Source organism: Ambystoma mexicanum, chromosome 10, assembly GCF_040938575.1.
Source record: "Ambystoma mexicanum isolate Mex_15411 chromosome 10, UKY_AmexF1_1, whole genome shotgun sequence".
Lineage (NCBI taxonomy): Eukaryota > Metazoa > Chordata > Amphibia > Caudata > Ambystomatidae > Ambystoma > Ambystoma mexicanum.
This window is the reverse complement of record NC_090932.1, coordinates 1,677,610,062-1,677,628,135: the sequence shown is the minus strand read 5'-3', so window position 1 is coordinate 1,677,628,135 and position 18,074 is coordinate 1,677,610,062. Positions and strand designations below refer to the sequence as shown.

The 18,074-nt window shown below is 51.8% G+C and overlaps 1 protein-coding gene across 2 annotated transcripts in view; it reads left to right on the top strand.

The window, feature by feature from the left end:
• The window catches only part of LOC138492737 (zinc finger protein 268-like), a 106,656-nt gene that overhangs the window by 78,947 nt on the left and 9,635 nt on the right, over positions 1 to 18,074 (top strand). The gene's annotated exons all lie outside the window — the stretch shown is intronic.

Sequence of the window (18,074 nt, the reverse complement as noted above, 5' to 3'; positions counted from 1 at the left end):
TTCTTGTTCGATCTGGCTAATCCCCCCACCCTCCTGTAGACCCCTCTAGGTGATACCGTTTTGGCCTTTATGGTGGTCATTCTCCCCCCCTCCACCCCTGTCCCTTTCCCCCAACCCCTGCCCTCCATCGTGAGGCGTTCGTCCATGTCTCCCGATCTCCTTCGGGGATGGACAACGAACCACCAAGGACTCTACCCTAGCCCCGGGTAGTGTAAACGCGTGGATAACCCATGCCCTTCTTTTCAGAATGTACGTGTATGAACCTTTAAATAAATATGTGGGGTGTGACCTTGCATTCAAGGTCCCCCACCTCCCCCTGTGTCCCCAGGCACGGACCCCTTGTGCGGGTCCGCCGAACAAGTCAATAAACATTGTGAAAACAGTAACCAGACCCAAAACCCTGCGGGCCCAACTTGGCGCCAACGTGGCGCTCCTCCATGTGACCCCTGGTCACCGGCCCTACAGAGCCATTGGCGTAACACCCAGTGGCCTTAGTCACTTGGAAATCTCATGCTCATGTGATGAAGTGATGTTGCTGTCACTTCAGATGATCCTCAGAGGCTGATGATGGGTGCCTGGTTTTTTGGAACTTGCGCGCCCCCTTGACCCTGGTCTTGCCACTGGGTTGCCCCAGTCTGTCGGCCCCCCGTGGGGGGTTCCTGGTCTCTCCCCCTGGTCCGCCGGATGGGCCGGCACGGTCGCCCACCAGATCAACAGTGGCCCGCTGAATGTCCTCTTCCGTCACCAGGTGGTGTCTTTCCCCCGACCACTCGAATGTCAAGTAGAAGTGGTGCCCCCAGCGATACCTGACCCCCTTACCCTGCAACCATCTGGTAAGGGCACCGCATTTCTTTCTCATTGCGAGGGTGAGGGCTGAGAGGTCCTTGTAGATTGCCACCTTAGAGTCTCCATATTGGATATCACCAAAGTTCCTCGCTTTCTCCAGGATCCTGGCTTTGTCCTTGTAATAATGCAGTCGGGCCAGCACCGACCTCGGGCCCCTGCCTCCTCCACCAGCGCGGTGCACCCTGACGAGCTTAATCTCGGTGTCTGCCTCCGTCCCCATGACGATTCTTATGATATTGTGAACCTTGCCTTCCAGTCCCTGTGGGCTCTCCCCTTCCGATTCCACTAGGCCAAAAATACGCAAATTGTTCCTCCTTTCCCTGTTTTCCATGTCATCCACCTTGAACCGTAATTCCTCCTCCCAACGATGCACCTCTTGAAATCTGGCCTCCATTGCGTCTCCAGGATCGCCGTAGAGAGCTGGTGGTTCTCGACTCCCTCCACGCGGTCCTCCAGAGTGGTGACTTTAGTGGTAAGGTCAGCCAGCTTAGCTCCCATGTCGGTCTGAATCCCACAAATCTCCTCCAAGATCATCTGGATATTATTTTGGATGGCTCCCAGGTCGGGGGGGCGGCACTGATGGACACCCGGTGGCCATTTTGTCCCCTCCTGCCGCAAATTGGTACTTGGAAAGGGCCTCCTTTTCGACTCATGGGCTGCTGGTTGCGGCAGTGTGTGACAACTGTCCACCAAGGGCCTCTCACCTGGAACATACCGTCTCCAATGCCCACCAGTCGGATGTAGTGTGAGCGCGCTCCCGCGACGGCCCAGACTGGGGAGCTCTGGTGTGAAAGTAGGCAGGTCCGTCCAACTCCGCCTGTGGATAAGTGGTGTGTCGGGGTGCTTCGATTCTCACTGGGGCGGTGAGGGTCCGTGTTCAGCTCCTCAGGCGTCTCCGTTCAGTGTCGGGCGTGTCCTCGCGTCGGCCCCGCACCGCTTCACTGTGCCTGGGAGCGGTGAGCCAGAGGCCTCGGGGCACGGGTGGCCCGCTATGATGAATTCCGATGGGGGGGCCCGGGCCGCCAGGCACTCCTCAGCGCAGCTCGGGCGCTAGCAACCTGGTGGGCAGAACCTCCAGGGTCCTCTGCCCTTAGCTTCTCCTCGCTCCAGGTGGATACACCCCCCCGGAGGCGGCCGCAGTGTTTCCCCGCTCCTGCTCTCTGCTGCGGCCTTGACGTGCCTTGGCGTGCGCCGCCTGCGTGTTGCTCGGGACCGCGGGGGGGGCACGGCAACTCCAGGCGGCCAAACCCGGCCCGTGGGTGTCGTAGAGACTCCTGTTTGGACCCCCTGGGGGGGCAAGGGTTCACGCGGCCTTTTTTAAGGGGCTTGTGAGGGATGGGCTCCTTCTTCCTGCTCAACTCTGCAAGTTTCCCGGGGCTGGGTGCGGAGCTATCGGCTCAGGCGGCCATCTTGCCTGCGCCCCCTGGTGGCCTCCCCACCAAACCTCTTTTTGATGTCCTTGACTATCTGGGTGTCACGTATACTAATTATGTGGACGACACACAGATACTCATCCTCATCACGGGTGACTATAAAGTGGACACCAAATCCCTGAATGACGTTTACATTGTTATTCAAGCATGGATGCCCCAACATGAACTTTGTCTCAACGATGACAAGATGGAACTCCTCGTTCTAGGATCCCATCAACGTCTTAATAAAATTAACCCTTCCTTCAAGTCGTTCATCATTGACGGCAATACTATCAAGGTCTCTAAGGATACCAAAACCTTAGGCATTTACCTTGATTCTACACTATCATTGTCCAGACAAACCAATGCTGTCAGTTCAGCATCTGCTTATACCTGCAAACTCACTACAGCTTGCAGACCCTTCCTGACCACTGCTAATTGCACCACTTTGGCTAGAACTCTTGTCATGTCCAAGATTGATTACTGTAGTCCCTTGTATCTAGGGACTGGGCAATGCAACCTAAATAACCTACAAGTCACACAGAATAATGCCATCAATGCTGCCCTAAATATTCCTATAAATCGGCACATTTCAGACCATAGACGCAATCTACGTTGGCTCCCTGTTGCACAAAGAATCTCCTTGAAAACGCTTGCCCTCACACACAAGTGTTTGGCAAACCGGGCCCTTCCTTACTTGGTTAACCGACTTACCCCACACACAGCTACCTAACCTTTGAGAGCTGCCCAAGCCCACAGGCTCCCCCTTCCCAGATTCAAGCTCCAGAAAGCCGGCGGAGTGAGCGTCCCGGTTTTAGCGACTAAATTATTGAATACCTTGCCCAACGCCATTAGAGCTGATCCCTTCTTCCAATCCTTCAAGAGTAAAACTAAACTGTGGCTCTCAACTCAAGACATTTGAGAGACCGGTCGCTGCTTTGTCAATGCCGCCCAGGCCAAACCTGTATCGCGACTGCACCTCTATATAGCATTTGTATGTAACTCTGTAACTTTGCAATATCATTGGATTTCACCACACGTATGTTGTATCATAGTAATATTCTATCGTGCCTGTACATACACTACTGTATTTTTACCTGTATCATGTATTTTTACTGTATTTCTACCTATTCTATGTTTGTAAATTACCTGTCTGTGTAACTTAAGATATGCGCCCAGATGCCTTTGGGCCAGGCGCGCTATACAAATAAATAAAATACAAATACAATGTGCCGCATGTTTGGGCATTTCTTTGTAAGCTTGCAGATCGATGCCGTCTGATTCAGTCAGCAGCGCGGGCCGGAGGAAAAGACAGGGAGGTGGTAGAGGAGCACCGGTGCTGGTGGATAAGCCAGTGTGGGTGACAGATGAAGAGGCATTTCTTGTGTACAAAGCTAAGCTTGATCAATGCAGCTGTTGGCAGCGTTAACATGAGGGACAACAGAAATGGTATTTTGGCGGCTTTTAACAACTATACGTTCACATTTGCACAGTGATAAGAACTGCATCATTTCTTTCTTGGAGTTACTGCAGGTTTGCATATGTTTTTTGTCTAAACAATTAGTTTGCTTAGTGGAGGCGGAGTTATTAAGCACGTTATGAACCACAGTGTATGTTTTAGCTAAAGTAGGAGCTGCTAAAAGCTTAGTAAAAACAATATTTTTCAATATGAGCAGTAAACAGATGTTATAGTCAATTTGGGTCTGCGCCCATGGTCCAATGTTATTAGTGGACAGTACCTGTTGCGAAGCATGTCTTAACTTCGTGGTCAATATGGCTGAGACCTGCAGAGACTGAGTGCAAAGGGCTTGAGTCAGGGCCTTCATTGGGGTCCGGCTTTGTCTAATATCCCAAATATTACAGTAAATCTTGGATTACAATAACACACTTTTCTCCAGCATGGGGTCTGGCATGGATTCACATGCTCATGAATATTCCCCGTCGTCAGGCCGGGAATCCTTGGTATAGAAAAAAATCAGTATCAGTTTCGTTTCTGATCTGTCTTTCTTAGTAGTAACCAATCACTGGTCTCTGGGTCCTACTGCCCCCAGCCAATGACTGCCCTCTCCCTAAGCCCCGCCGCCGGCAGCCATCCTCAGATTTTTACCGCACGTTCAAGTGTTGGGAGTCCTCGTGCTGTAGCTCTCAAGCTTTTGCTGCATTTTCGCGCTTTTTCAGGAGATTTTTCTCATTTTTAGCCTCAAACTCCAGCGTTTCTACATCCGATCAACGGGGATCCGTTTCAGAGTTTTCTACGCCCCTCAAGGGTGAAGATTTCGTCGAGTTACGCTTTTGGAGTATTCCAGAAGTTCCGAGGCCTACCCCGGACATGGCCCAGGAGAAAGGAAGCTCGACGCCCGGGAAGCTGTTCAGGACCTGCCCTAGATGCCAGCTTCAGAATGTTTTCAAGGAGGACGAGCATTCGTTATGCCTCTACTGTCTCCATGAGGACAAGACGCACAAGGAGAAGGACTGTGCGTTTTGTGGGAACATGTCGGAGCGGACCATGAAGGATCACCACCTCCGTCTCGCCAACTGGCTGCAAGGGAAGAGCCCGTCAGACGAGAAGAAGAAGCGGTCTAAGTCCTGTGAGGGTGCCCCGGCGATGGGGCCCCAACAAAAGGCTAAGCACCGCGAGTCCGCAGGCACCGGGAGCGCCGAACGGTCGGGCTCCTTGGCTGCCAGGCAGGGCGCATCCTCCCCGGCGCCATCAACCACGAGCCAACGCTCTGGCTCGGGTAAGATGAAGTCCGAGAACCCGGCGAAGCTTCTGGCGAGGCCCCGGTCGATCTCGAAGATTCCGGCAGAGGGGGAGCGAGGCTCGGACCCTCCCCCCAAGGTGAAGGCCCCAGGCATCCAGAAAGTGACGATGGCCTTAATTCACCCTGCTAAGACCTCGCTTGAGGATGTCACCGCGGCCTTGGCTCAGCCTGTGGAGGCTACACCAGTGGAGGCGCCCTCAGGACCCAGAGTCTCCCTGCCACCGCGGAGGGAGTCGTCTTTCAGGCCCATTGAGATGACCCCCACGAAGTCCTCGTTGGAAAAGGTGGGGAAGGGGCTGGTGGCCATCGTGGATACGGACACGACCTCTGAAGAAGAGCTCATCGAAGTCGTGGAAGAGGCCCAGCCCATCGGGAGGGATCCCGACGAGGGCGACGACGAGAGCAACTGTGTCGCCGACAAGGCTCCTCAAGAGCCCTCACGCCCGTCGTTTTTTGGCGCTGCAGGACACCTTGGCGGCCATTTTGTCAGCGATTCAGTCCTTATGCTCGGAGATAAGGACAAGGTTGCCCCTTCCCCCGATGGAGGTACCTGAGCCAGACCCAACGGGGGAACCGGAGCCAGGACCTTCAGAGAGTCCACCGCATAAGAGGAGGTCGACGCATCCTACGCCACCTCTCCCACCTCTGCGGCCTGCTCTGCCTCCCCTCCCCCCCCGGTCTACTACCCACGGGGAGGATACAGGCACGGAAACGGCTACGACAGGTACAGATGACGACGGAGGCGACGACGGGACGTGTCCCCCGTCACCCCTGCTCGGGCGTCCCCGCCCAACGAGATTGGATCCTTTCATGCCATGATTTCCAGGGCATACGAGCTTTTCCAGCTCTGCCCAGAAGAAAAGAAGAAAGAAGGGTTCCTATACCAGCGGCGCAAGGCTAAAAGGAAGACGGTCCTCGCCGTACCGCTTCTTGATGACATCTGGGATGAGGGGCTCGCCCTCCTCAAGAACCCTGCCACGGCGCCGGCAAAGAGGGACCGGTATGAGAAGAAGTACCGGGTCCCCGACGCTGCCCCCTTGTGCCTTCGGGCACAACCTACCCCGGATTCGGTCGTCTCGGCGGCGGCAAAGAAGAAAGCTGGGGTGGCATCGGCCTGGACATCAACTTCCCCGCCGGACGGCGAGGGCAGGAAGTTGGACGCGATGGGACGACAGATCTTCTCATCCGCAGCGAAGACTATCAAGGCGGCCAACGCCCTGGCTATCGTAACCCGCTACGACAGGGAGTTGTGGTTCAAAATCCCCCTCTGTTAGACATCCTTCCGGACGCCAAAAGGGCTGAGGCCCTTGAAATCCTACAGGAGGGGGAGATTGCTTTGGACCACGCCATCACGGTGGCAACGGACATCGCCGACACCGGTTTCCGTCACTTGGGCAACGGCGTTTGCTTGAGACGACGAGGATGGCTCAAGGCCACGGATTTCCGCCAGGACGTACAAACCAAGGTTTTGGACATGCCCTTCGACGGGAACAACCTGTTTGGGAAGGCGGTTGATGAGTCCCTTCAGGCCATCAAGACAGACACAGAGACTGCCCGGGCACTGGGAGTGCTCCAACAACGACGGCCGTCCTTTCGGAGCTCCGGAGGCAGACAAGGTGCCTCCAAGGGATCCGGCAGTGGCTCCTCCACTTACCGCCAAGCAGCAAGATCTTCGTCCCAGGAAGCCTACAGAGGACGCGGCAAGTCAGGTGGTGCCCGTCGTCGTCCACAAGGAGGCAAGGCGGCCTCCAAACAAGATTGAACCGACCGTGGGGTCGGGCCCCCGCCGAAGCACCCCGGTGGAAGACCGGCTGGCGAGGTTCGTCAGCGTGTGGGAGTGTCATGATCACTGCTTCCAAGGAGCCAGGACCAGCCCAACGTCCTTGGAAGCAGGCCCCTAACCCTAATCCTAGGCACCAGCCGGTCCCCACTGGGACCTTTTGGACCTTGTCCTGGCGCCGGTGGCACCAGGCTCATCAAAACCATCGGTCCCGGCACTGGAAGCGCCGGGCTCATAATATGTGTGAAGATGCTTGGGTGGACTTACCTGCAGCAGACCATGCTGCTGGTGTCCAGTCAATTCGTCGAAAAAAAACTGGTCGACTGCAATTTGGTCGACGCAATTTGGTCGAAAACCAAATAGTCGAATTTTTTTTTTTATTTATATATTTATTTTTCGGGTTTTCGTTTAGTTAAAAAAGGGGTTTTTAGAGAAAAAAAGGGGGTTGAGGGGGGACCCCCCCAAAAAAATAAAAAAAAGGGTTAAAATAAAAATAAAAAAAAATTCGACCATTTGGTTTTCGACCAAATTGGTTCGACCATTTGTCTGGTTGACCAATTTTTTTCGACCAAATGTCTGGCAACCCATGCTGCTTACTTACCAGCCACTTAGAAGCCCTCTGTGAAAAGAACAGGAACTACTTTCTTACCTGGGTGGGGCAGCTCCACTCCCTGGATACAGCACTGGAACTCTTCTGGAACTGGAACTCTTTTCTTACCTAGGCGGGGCCGTGGAAGAAGACGCCTCATCACTCCAAGACTATTTAAACCACACCCGATAGATGAAGCGTGCTTCGCGTTACTCTGCATCTGCAGCAGAACGCTCACCGAGTCTGTTCCAGCCTCTCTTCCTTTGATCCTGAACCTGCAAGAATTATACTTACCATTCCTGTATCCAGTCAACATCAGCACCTGCAAAAGACAAGAAACAACAGGTTAGCAAGCCAAACTCTACACGCAGTGCTTACTCACCTGATCCATCGGCAGCGGCCGTGTCTGCGCGCTGCACCCACGCCTGCAAAGACAAAAGCATTGTTATACTTACCGGCACGCCGTGAATTCCGGATTTCTTCATTCTGCATCGCCACCTGTGAAGACAAAGTAAGTATTGTTAAAACTTACTAGCATTCCGCTGACTCCGGCGCTGCAAACCAACATCTGAAAGACAAGAGAAAAAGACATTAAGCAGGTATTTACTTACGCCCATCGCGCTCATTGCAATAAAACGCCTACGAATACTCCGGCGTCTCTTTAACACGAACTACGCTGCAAGGAAAGAGACAGTTAGAGCGCTTGCCATACTTACGAATTTCCAGGCGTTTCACTCCATCTTCCATCTCAAGAGTCCTGCAATACATAAGGGGGAAAAGCATTATACAGAGTCTTCAATATTAACGTGCCACGCATTTAAAGACTATAAAGACAAAAGGTGTCCAGAAACTCACCGCTCGTGCAGATAACGACGGTAACCATCCTCTGAAGTCAAGAGGCCTATGTTTCACCAGTGAAGGAACTGGCAACGGCACCCTGCATCAGACGCAGATGGAGAGCCCAGCATTCACCTATCTAAGGTGAGCACGTTGACCTGGGGGCTCTACGAAAAAGCTGGGAAGAGAGAGAGAGAGAGAGAGACATTCAACAACCCAGACCATTAACCCCCATATTCTTTCACTTGCAGAAACCTCACTCTTCGAGTTCGACACACAGTGCGAAGAGGTTCGACCCCAGAAGCCAATCGAGTCCTGCACATCACTTTTCGAGTCAGGCACCTTCCTGCCAAGACCCGCGCCTCCGTGGGAATCAGGTGAGCGTTACAGAACGCGAAGCCCCACCACAAAACTCCTACCTAGGCGCAATGGAAACCTCAGACACTGATCAACTAGCCCAGTTGCTCGGGGAATTAAGAGCAGAAGTACATGCAGCTCGTCAGGAAATGAACTCTCTAAGAAGAGGACTGATAATTTCCAAGGAGCGAACTGAAGACCTCGCTAGACAGTTGCTACAAACGCAGGCAGGACAGACACCTTTGCCCGCTCCTGGAGGAAGTTATCCTTCTGTATCATCTTTAAATCCAGTGCAAATCAATCTGCCCGGTAATGTGCCCTTGGCTCCGCCCGAACGCTTTTCTGGTGATCCAAAGAAATTTGCGGTGTTCATCAACCAGTGCCGCCTACACTTCTTATGTCGACCAGCTGCATTCCCAACAGACCAGACCAAGGTGGCTTTCGTGCTTTCTTATCTCAGTGGCAGCGCCGCAGATTGGTCGATCGCTTTAGTCACCCAGGATGATCCGGTTTTACATGATTTCCAGGCCTTCCAGTCCAGCATGGAGAAACTGTTCGCAAGACATGCACAAGGGCAGGCCTTGGCCAATGAACTTCTTTCATTACGACAGGGTAATCTAGACCTCTTGACTTATATAGCCTCATTCAACAGACTTATAGTGGAAACTCAATGGCCCGAGGATAAGAGAATAACGCTTTTCTACAGAGGCCTGCGTGGAGAGCTCAAGGATGTGTTAGCTCAGGTTGTGAATCCTCCACAAGAATGCTCAGACTATATTGACTTAGTTGTCCAATTGGACCACAGACTACAGAACAGGAAGGCAGATCGTTCCAAATTTGATACCCGAGTGTTTTCTAAACCACAGACCTCTACCAGGGGAGCTGGCACTGTGGAACCCATGCAAATAGGGGGCATGAAAGGACCTTTAACCCAGAAAGAGCGGGAAAGAAGAAGGCAGCTGCAGTTATGCCTCTATTGCGGAAACTCAGGACACTTTCTTCGGGACTGTCCAGTGAAACCAGCTAAGAAGGCTGTAGGAGCCGCGGATACCTGTACCACAAAGTCTGAGCAGGGAAACGACCAAGCCCGACAAGAGTAGAGGTCCTCTTGCCGAGCGTTAAGATCTGTCCCGTGACCTCGCATTTCGTGGTACCCATGGTCCTCATTAGTCCTGAACGTCCGGATCGTTTGCATGCAATCAAAGCTTACATCGACAGCGGAGCAATCGGTAATTATGTGGACAGTGAAATGGTATCAAGGATGAATATACCCCTTGTCCCTAAGGCTGTAAAAGACGTCATTACTACTGTGGATGGCACGGAGATAGCCTCCGGACCAGTAACGCATGCCACCCAAGAAGTGACGCTAGTGAGTCAAGATGGACACCGGGAGAGAATCGTGTTTGATGTGATCAAGGCTCCTCAGTTCCAGATCATTCTGGGAATCCCTTGGTTAGAGAAGCACAATCCTCAGATCGATTGGCGAGCAAAGACGGTTCAGTTTCCAGAATGTTTTACCACATGTTATCCTCGGCCTGATGTGTCACTGGCGGCAATCTCTTCTGAGGAGGTTCCCAAATTACCTCCCGAATACCAGGAATTCCAAGACGTCTTCCGGAAGGATCAAGCTAACACCCTGCCTCCTCATAGGTCTTACGACTGTCAAATAGATTTGACACCCGGAACAACTCCTCCTTGCAGCAGGATTTATGCCCTCACCGAGCCAGAGAATCTTCACCTCAGACCATATCTGGACCAATACCTAGCTAACGGGTTTATCCGCCCTTCAAAATCTCCAGCTTCATCGGCTTTGTTCTTCGTTCCGAAAAAGGAAGGAGACCTTAGGACTTGCATAGATTACCGCGCCCTGAATCAGATCACCGTTAAAAACAGATACCCGTTACCTTTGATCCCTGAACTCCTGGACCAAGTCAAAGACGCATGTATATATACAAAGCTGGATCTCAGAGGAGCTTACCACTTGGTACGAATAAAAGAGGGCGATGAATGGAAAACGGCCTTCCGCACCAAGTATGGGCTATTCGAATATCAAGTGATGCCCTTTGGACTTTGTAACGCTCCAGCCGCTTTCCAATATTTTATGAACGATGTCCTTAGAGAACTTATAGACGTGTGTGTTGTTGTCTACATTGATGACATCCTCGTCTATTCATCATCTGAAGAGGAACATCAGAGACATGTTAAAAAGGTTCTCGAGAGATTGCGTCAACATAACCTTTTTGCTAAGCTTGAAAAATGCGTTTTCAACGTAACTGAAGTCGAGTTCCTGGGATTCATATTGTCACCTAACGGAGTCCATATGGATTCAAAGAAAGTCGATGCAATCATCAAGTGGCCACCACCGACCTCTATAAAAGGAGTTCAAAGCATGTTAGGCTTCGCTAACTTTTACTGCAGATTCATTCCTGAATTTTCTCGGATAGTCCAGCCTATCACCGCTCTGTTAAAGAAGAACAAACGTTTTGAGTGGTCTTCTGAAGCAGAACAAGCTTTTCAGGACTTAAAAGCTAAATTCATTTCTGCACCTGTTCTAAAACATCCTCGCCCAGAACTCCCCTACATTGTAGAAACGGATGCTTCTAGTCTTGCTATGGGGGCAGTTTTATCTCAAATAGATCCGGTCACACACCAATTACATCCTGTAGCCTTTTTGTCCCGCACGTTCTCGGCTCCCGAGATCAACTATTCAATTACAGACAAGGAACTTTTAGCTATCAGATCGGCCTTTAAAGCCTGGCGGCATTATCTTTTAGGAGCCAGACACACAGTCACCGTAATGACTGATCACCGCAATTTACAATATCTAAAGACGGCCAAAGCTCAGTCTTCCAGACAGCTTCGCTGGGCTCTGTTTTTGGCTGAGTTTGACTTTATAATTACTTATCGACCAGGCAGTAAAAACGGAAAAGCAGATGCCCTCTCTCGGATGGGAGTAGATGAACATTTGATAATCCCAGAACAAAGGATTTTGGGTTTGATCAGCGCTCAATCCTTTGAAGATATCAAGACCACAGTTAAATCACTCCTAACTCCGGCCGATTTGCAGGACTGGCAATTAAAGGGAAAAGAATTCTCAGTGGATCAGAACCTACCACATTTCCGAGGACGATTGTACTTGCCCTGTGAGAAAATACAAAAACAAGTAATCTCCTGTTATCACGACTCTCTAATGGAGGGTCACCCTGGCATAACCAAAACCATGGAAAAGATCAAAAGACATTTCTGGTGGCCATCATGGAAAAAGGATATTAGGGACTTTGTGATCTCCTGCGGTGTGTGTGCCCAGAATAAAAGTCAGAAGGAGAAACCAGCCGGCCTTTTACAGCCACTAGACATCCCTCCCTGTCCATGGCATACCCTTTCCATGGATTTCATCACGGATTTACCTCCTTGCTCAGGGTATACTACCATTTTAGTAGTCGTGGATCTATTCTCCAAGATGGCTCACTTCATTCCCTTGAAGGGCCTACCTTCAGCCTCAGTATTGGCCTGAGAATTCTTAGAAAACATCGTTCGGTTACACGGTTTTCCCTCGGTTTTAGTCTCCGATAGGGGAAGTCAATTCATCTCCCACTTCTGGCGCAGTTGCTGTCGTCTAGCCCAAATTGATGTAAGACTTTCAACCAGTCACCATCCCCAAACTGACGGACAAAACGAGAGGACAAATCAGACTCTAGAGCAATATCTACGTTGCATGATCCAACAAACTGAACATCCTTGGAAGGATATTCTTTGGATCGCTGAATACGCTTACAACAATTCGACCCATTCTGGAACCTGGAAGACTCCCTTCTTCCTATTATACGGACACCATCCAAGAACCTCCAACCTGGATCCTCTCTAAGAATTCGAAGCACCTGCTGTGGATCACTTGCACTCGGAGATCACCCGTGCTTTTAAGGAAGCCACTGCCCATCTGCAAAGAGCTAAAGCTCAAATCAAAAAAGAAGTAGATCGACACCGTAAAGAGGCCCCTCACTACGCAGTAGGAGATCAGGTCTGGTTATCCACTAAGCACCTGCCTCTAAAAGGACCCCGCACCTTCATCCCGAGATACCTTGGACCCTATCTCATATCTGCCATAATTAATCCAGTAGCTGTCAAATTGGAATTACCTGCGCATATGAAAATACATCCAGTATTCCATGTCTCCCTATTAAAACCAGTACAACCAGAAACCCGATTGACTGAACTCCCGGAACCGGTTTTAGTAGATGGAGAACTTGAATTCGAAGTAAAGAACATCCTAGACTCCAAAATCTCCAAATCTAAGTTATATTATCTGGTTGATTGGAAAGGATACGGCCCCCAGGAAAGGTCTTGGGAACCCTCAGAACATGTCCACGCACCTCGTCTGATCAAGAAATTCCATCTAAATCACCCCGACAAGCCAAAACCCCAGGAGAAGACACGCTTAGGCGGGGCCTTGAGGGGGAGTGCTGTCATGATCACTGCTTCCAAGGAGCCAGGACCAGCCCAACGTCCTTGGAAGCAGGCCCCTAACCCTAATCCTAGGCACCAGCCGGTCCCCACTGGGACCTTTTGGACCTTGTCCTGGCGCCGGTGGCACCAGGCTCATCAAAACCATCGGTCCCGGCACTGGAAGCGCCGGGCTCATAATATGTGTGAAGATGCTTGGGTGGACTTACCTGCAGCAGACCATGCTGCTTACTTACCAGCCACTTGAAGCCCTCTGTGAACAGAACAAAAACTACTTTCTTACCTAGGCGGGGCCGTGGAAGAAGACGCCTCATCACTCCAAGACTATTTAAACCACACCCGATAGATGAAGCGTGCTTCGCGTTATTCTGCATCTGCAGCAGAACGCTCACCGAGTCTGTTCCAGCCTCTCTTCCTTTGATCCTGAACCTGCAAGAATTATACTTACCATTCCTGTATACAGTCAACATCAGCACCTGCAAAAGACAAGAAACAACAGGTTAGCAAGGCAAACTCTACACGCAGTGCTTTACTCACCTGATCCATCGGCAGCGGCTGTGTCTGCGGGCTGCACCTACGCCTGCAAAGACAAAAGCATTGTTATACCTACCGGCACGCCGTGAATTCCGGATTTCTTCATTCTGCATCGCCACCTGTGAAGACAAAGTATTGTTAAAACTTGCTAGCATTCCGCTGACTCCGGCGCTGCAAACCAACATCTGAAAGACAAGAGAAAAAGACATTAAGCAGGTATTTACTTACGCCCATCGCGCTCATCGCAATAAAACGCCTACGAATACTCCGGCGTCTCTTTAACACGAACTACGCTGCAAGGAAAGAGACAGTTAGAGCGCTTGCCATACTTACGAATTTCCAGGCGTTTCACTCCATCTTCCATCTCAAGAGTCCTGCAATACATAAGGGGAAAAGCATTATACAGAGTCTTCAATATTAACGTGCCACGCATTTAAAGACTATAAAGACAAAAGGTGTCCAGAAACTCACCGCTCGTGCAGATAACGACGGTAACCATCCTCTGAAGTCAAGAGGCCTATGTTTCACCAGTGAAGGAACTGGCAACGGCACCCTGCATCAGACGGAGATGGAGAGCCCAGCATTCACCTATCTAAGGTGAGCACGTTGACCTGGGGGCTCTACGAAAAAGCTGGGAAGAGAGAGAGAGAGAGAGAGAGAGACATTCAACAACCCAGACCATTAACCCCCATATTCTTTCACCTGCAGAAACCTCACTCTTCGAGTTCGACACACAGTGCGAAGAGGTTCGACCCCAGAAGCCAATCGAGTCCTGCACATCACTTTTCGAGTCACAGACACCTTCCTGCCAAGACCCGCGCCTCCGTGGGAATCAGGTGAGCGTTACAGGTAGTCCATCTCCACCGACCGTTGGGTGCTGGACGCCCTGGCCCAAGGGCACGCCCTCGAGTTTCAGAAGAAGTGCCCTCGCGTTCCACCCATGGCCAGGAAGGAAAATCACGTCCCTCAACTACTGTTGGAAGTAAGGGCGATGCTCAAGAAGGGTGCCATTGAGCTCGTCCCAAAGAGGCTTCGGGGCTCCGGAGTTTACTCAAGGTACTTCCTTGTAAAAAAGAAGACACAAGGATGGCGCCCCATTCTGGACCTACGACTGAACAAGTACATCAAGGCACAAAAGTTCCGTATGGTCACCCTCCAGCATGTGCTGGGACAGCTGGAGGAGGGCGATTCCTGTCGTCGTTGGACTTGGAGGATGCGTACTTCCACATCCCCATTCTAAAAAGACACTGAAAGTTCCTCAGGTTCATGGTCCAAGGGCGTCACTACCAGTTCAAGGCCCTCCCGTTTGGATTGAAGTCGGCACCCAGGGTGTTCACCAAGTGCCTCGCACCGGTGGCGGTGCGGCTGCGCCTACAGGGGATCCACGTCTACCCCTACCTGGACGACTGGCTCATCCGGGCAAGGACAAGGCAGCTCGCCGTTGAGCACACTGCGAAGACCGTCCAGCTGCTCACAGACCTGGGATTCTCCATCAACTTTCCAAAATCCCACCTGGTTCTGTCGCAAGTCGCTCTGTTTCTGGGAGCCAAGCTCGCCGTCGGAGGAAAGGACCAGGACCATTCTGGGCAAAGTGCAGCGTCTGCTGGCCACGAACATGGCCAGGGTAAGATCTATCAAGTCCCTTCCTCGGGATGATGTCCTCCTGCATTTATCTGGTTCGCCTTTGCAGGCTTCGGATGAGACCCTTACAGGAGTTCCTCGATGCCCGCTGGATCCATTCGGCGCGCAGCTTCGAGGACAGGATCCCTCTCAACGAGACGTTCCGTCAGGCGATCCGGTGGCGGGCACGGACTTTCAGACCCCAGCTCACCAGGTGACGGTGACGACGGACGCCTCCCTGGGAGGTTGGGGAGCACACTCCGGAGATCTTCACGCGAGAGGCCTTTGGCTCCCGGAGGAGAAGTCTCTCCACGTCAACATCTTGGAGCTCCGTGCGGTGTTCTGGGCCCTCGGGTCCTTTCTTCCGTCCCTCAAGGGCAAGGTGGTGAGGATCTTCACCGACAACACCACCACGATGTTCTACATCCAGCAGCAGGGCGGAACCAGGTTCCCGGCCCTATCCAAGGAAGCCCAGGATCTGTGGCATTGGGCCGTCGCCCAAGGGATGTTTCTGGTGCCTCTTCATCTGGCAGGAATAAAAAACACGATCGCCGACTCACTCAGCAGGGAGCTGCGCTCGTGCCACGAGTGGGAACTACGCCAGGATCAAGTGGATCGACACTTCCGACGATGGGGCGAACCCCAAATCGATTTCTTCGTGACAGCGACGAATTCCAAGTGCCGGAGGTTTGCCAGCAGGTTCCCCCAGCCGAGGAGCATGGGCGATGCTTTTTCGTTCCCCTGGGATGGCCTATTTCTTTATGCGTTCCCTCCGCTGCCGTTGCTGCTCCGGCTCATCAACCAGCTCAAGAGGCCCCGGTGCAGGATGATCCTCGTCGCACCGGCGTGGCCGAGGCAGATCTGGTTCCCGGACCTTCTGGACTTGTCAACGTCCCACCAGTCAAGCTGCCGACGGACGCAGACCTTCTCTCCAGAGAAGGAGGCACCATTCTTCACCACAACCCGGAGTCGCTGAACTTGCAGGCCTGGCTCCTGCAGCACTAGAGTTTGGAGGGTACGACATCCCGGTCGACTGCAGAGAGGTTCTTTCAAAGGCCGGGGCGTCCTCAACTCTCAAGTGTTACAGACATAAATAGAAGAGATTCTCTGTCTGGTGCCGTGCACAGAAGATTAACCCTCTGCGGATTACGGCCCCTCAAGTACTGCCGTACCTACTGTCGCTGGCCAAAGCTGGACTGGCTCACGCCTCCCTCAAAATACATCTGGCTGCAATCTCCCGATATACCAGGACGACGGGACGGGCGTCCTTGTGGTCTCATCGCCTGGTGAAAGAATTCATGAAGGGACTATTCTGATCATTCCCGCCGGTGAAGGCTCCTGCCCCGGCGTGGGAGCTTAATGTGGTGCTGACCAAGCTCATGGGGGCCCCATTCGAGCCTATGCATTCAGCGCCTTTGAAGTTCCTGTCGTGGAAGACAGCTTTCCTCGTGGCCATCACCTCCGCACGACGAGTGGGAGAGATCCAGGCCCTATCTTGCAAGCCTCCATACTTGACTTTTCATGACACGAGGGTGGTGCTGAGGACACACCAATCCTTTATGCCCAAGGTGCCGTCGGACTTCCACCTCAACAAGCCCTTGGTGTTGCCAGTTTTCTTCCCGTCGCCTTCGTCACCGGCTGAGAGGACTTTGCACTCGCTGGATGTAGCTAGAGCGCTGAAGTTCTACGTGGACCGCACGAAGAGTTTTCGGAAAACGTCACAACTGTTTGTGAACTTTGGGACACTGAATCAAGGGAAGGCTCTCTCGAAGACTTCCATTTCCAGATGGCTCTCCGGCTGCATCATGCACTGTCACCGGTTGGCAAACCGACAGCTGCCCGGCCGTCAGAGAGCCCATTCGACCAGAGTGATCGCTGCTACCACGGCTGGACATCTGCAGGGCTGCGACGTGGAGGTCGACGCACACCTTCACAAGATTCTACTGCGTCGATCGGGACTCCATGGAGGAGTCCAGGGTCGGCCAAGCAGTGCTGCGCAACCTGTTCGCCTAAGGTGACCCTGGTGAGAAGGTAAGAGTTGCTTAATGTTGAGCCTGTTGCCACCTCCCGTGGTTGTGCATGTGTGTACTGCTATGTATTCTCTTATTCATGAGCATGTGAATCCATGCCAGATCCCATGCTGGAGAAGGAACAAGTTGCTTACCTGTAACTGTTGTTCTCCAGCATGGGTCTGGCATGGATTCACATGCGAACCCTCCCGCCTACCCCTCTGCGGATCTTCACTTGGTCATGCTGCCACTTTACGTGCTACCAAATCTGAGGGTGGCTGCCGGAGGCGGGGCTTAGCGAGAGGGCAGTCATTGGCTGGGGGCAGTATGACCCAGAGACCAGTGATTGGTTACTACTAAGAAAGACAGATCAGAAACGAAACTGATATTGATTTTTTTCTATACCGAGGATTCCCGGCCTGACGACGGGGAATATTCTTGAGGATTTGAATCCATGCCAGACCCATGCTGGAGAACAACAGTTACAGGTAAGTAACTTGTTCCTTCTCTTCACATCTAATTCTCATTTCAGCAAAAAGGAAATTCTCAAGAATTTGGCTGGTCTACAGGGGAATGATGTATCTTTTACAGGGTGATCATACCAAGGGCAAAAAACTAAAGATGGATATTTGTCTTGACTGAGAACACCAAAGCCATGACATCCTGTGTTATTGGCGTCCCATTTCTCCTGGTAGGAAGCCAATGGAAGTATATGTGCATGTAAACATTTGCTTACATGAGTCAGAATGAGATTTCATAGTCATAAGAGAAAATGGTAAGAAAAGCAGTGACTGAAGACTTCATTGGAGTATTAGGTAATTGATCATATTCGTGTTTAGCCATAGCTGCTTTAGTCACTTGTAGTTT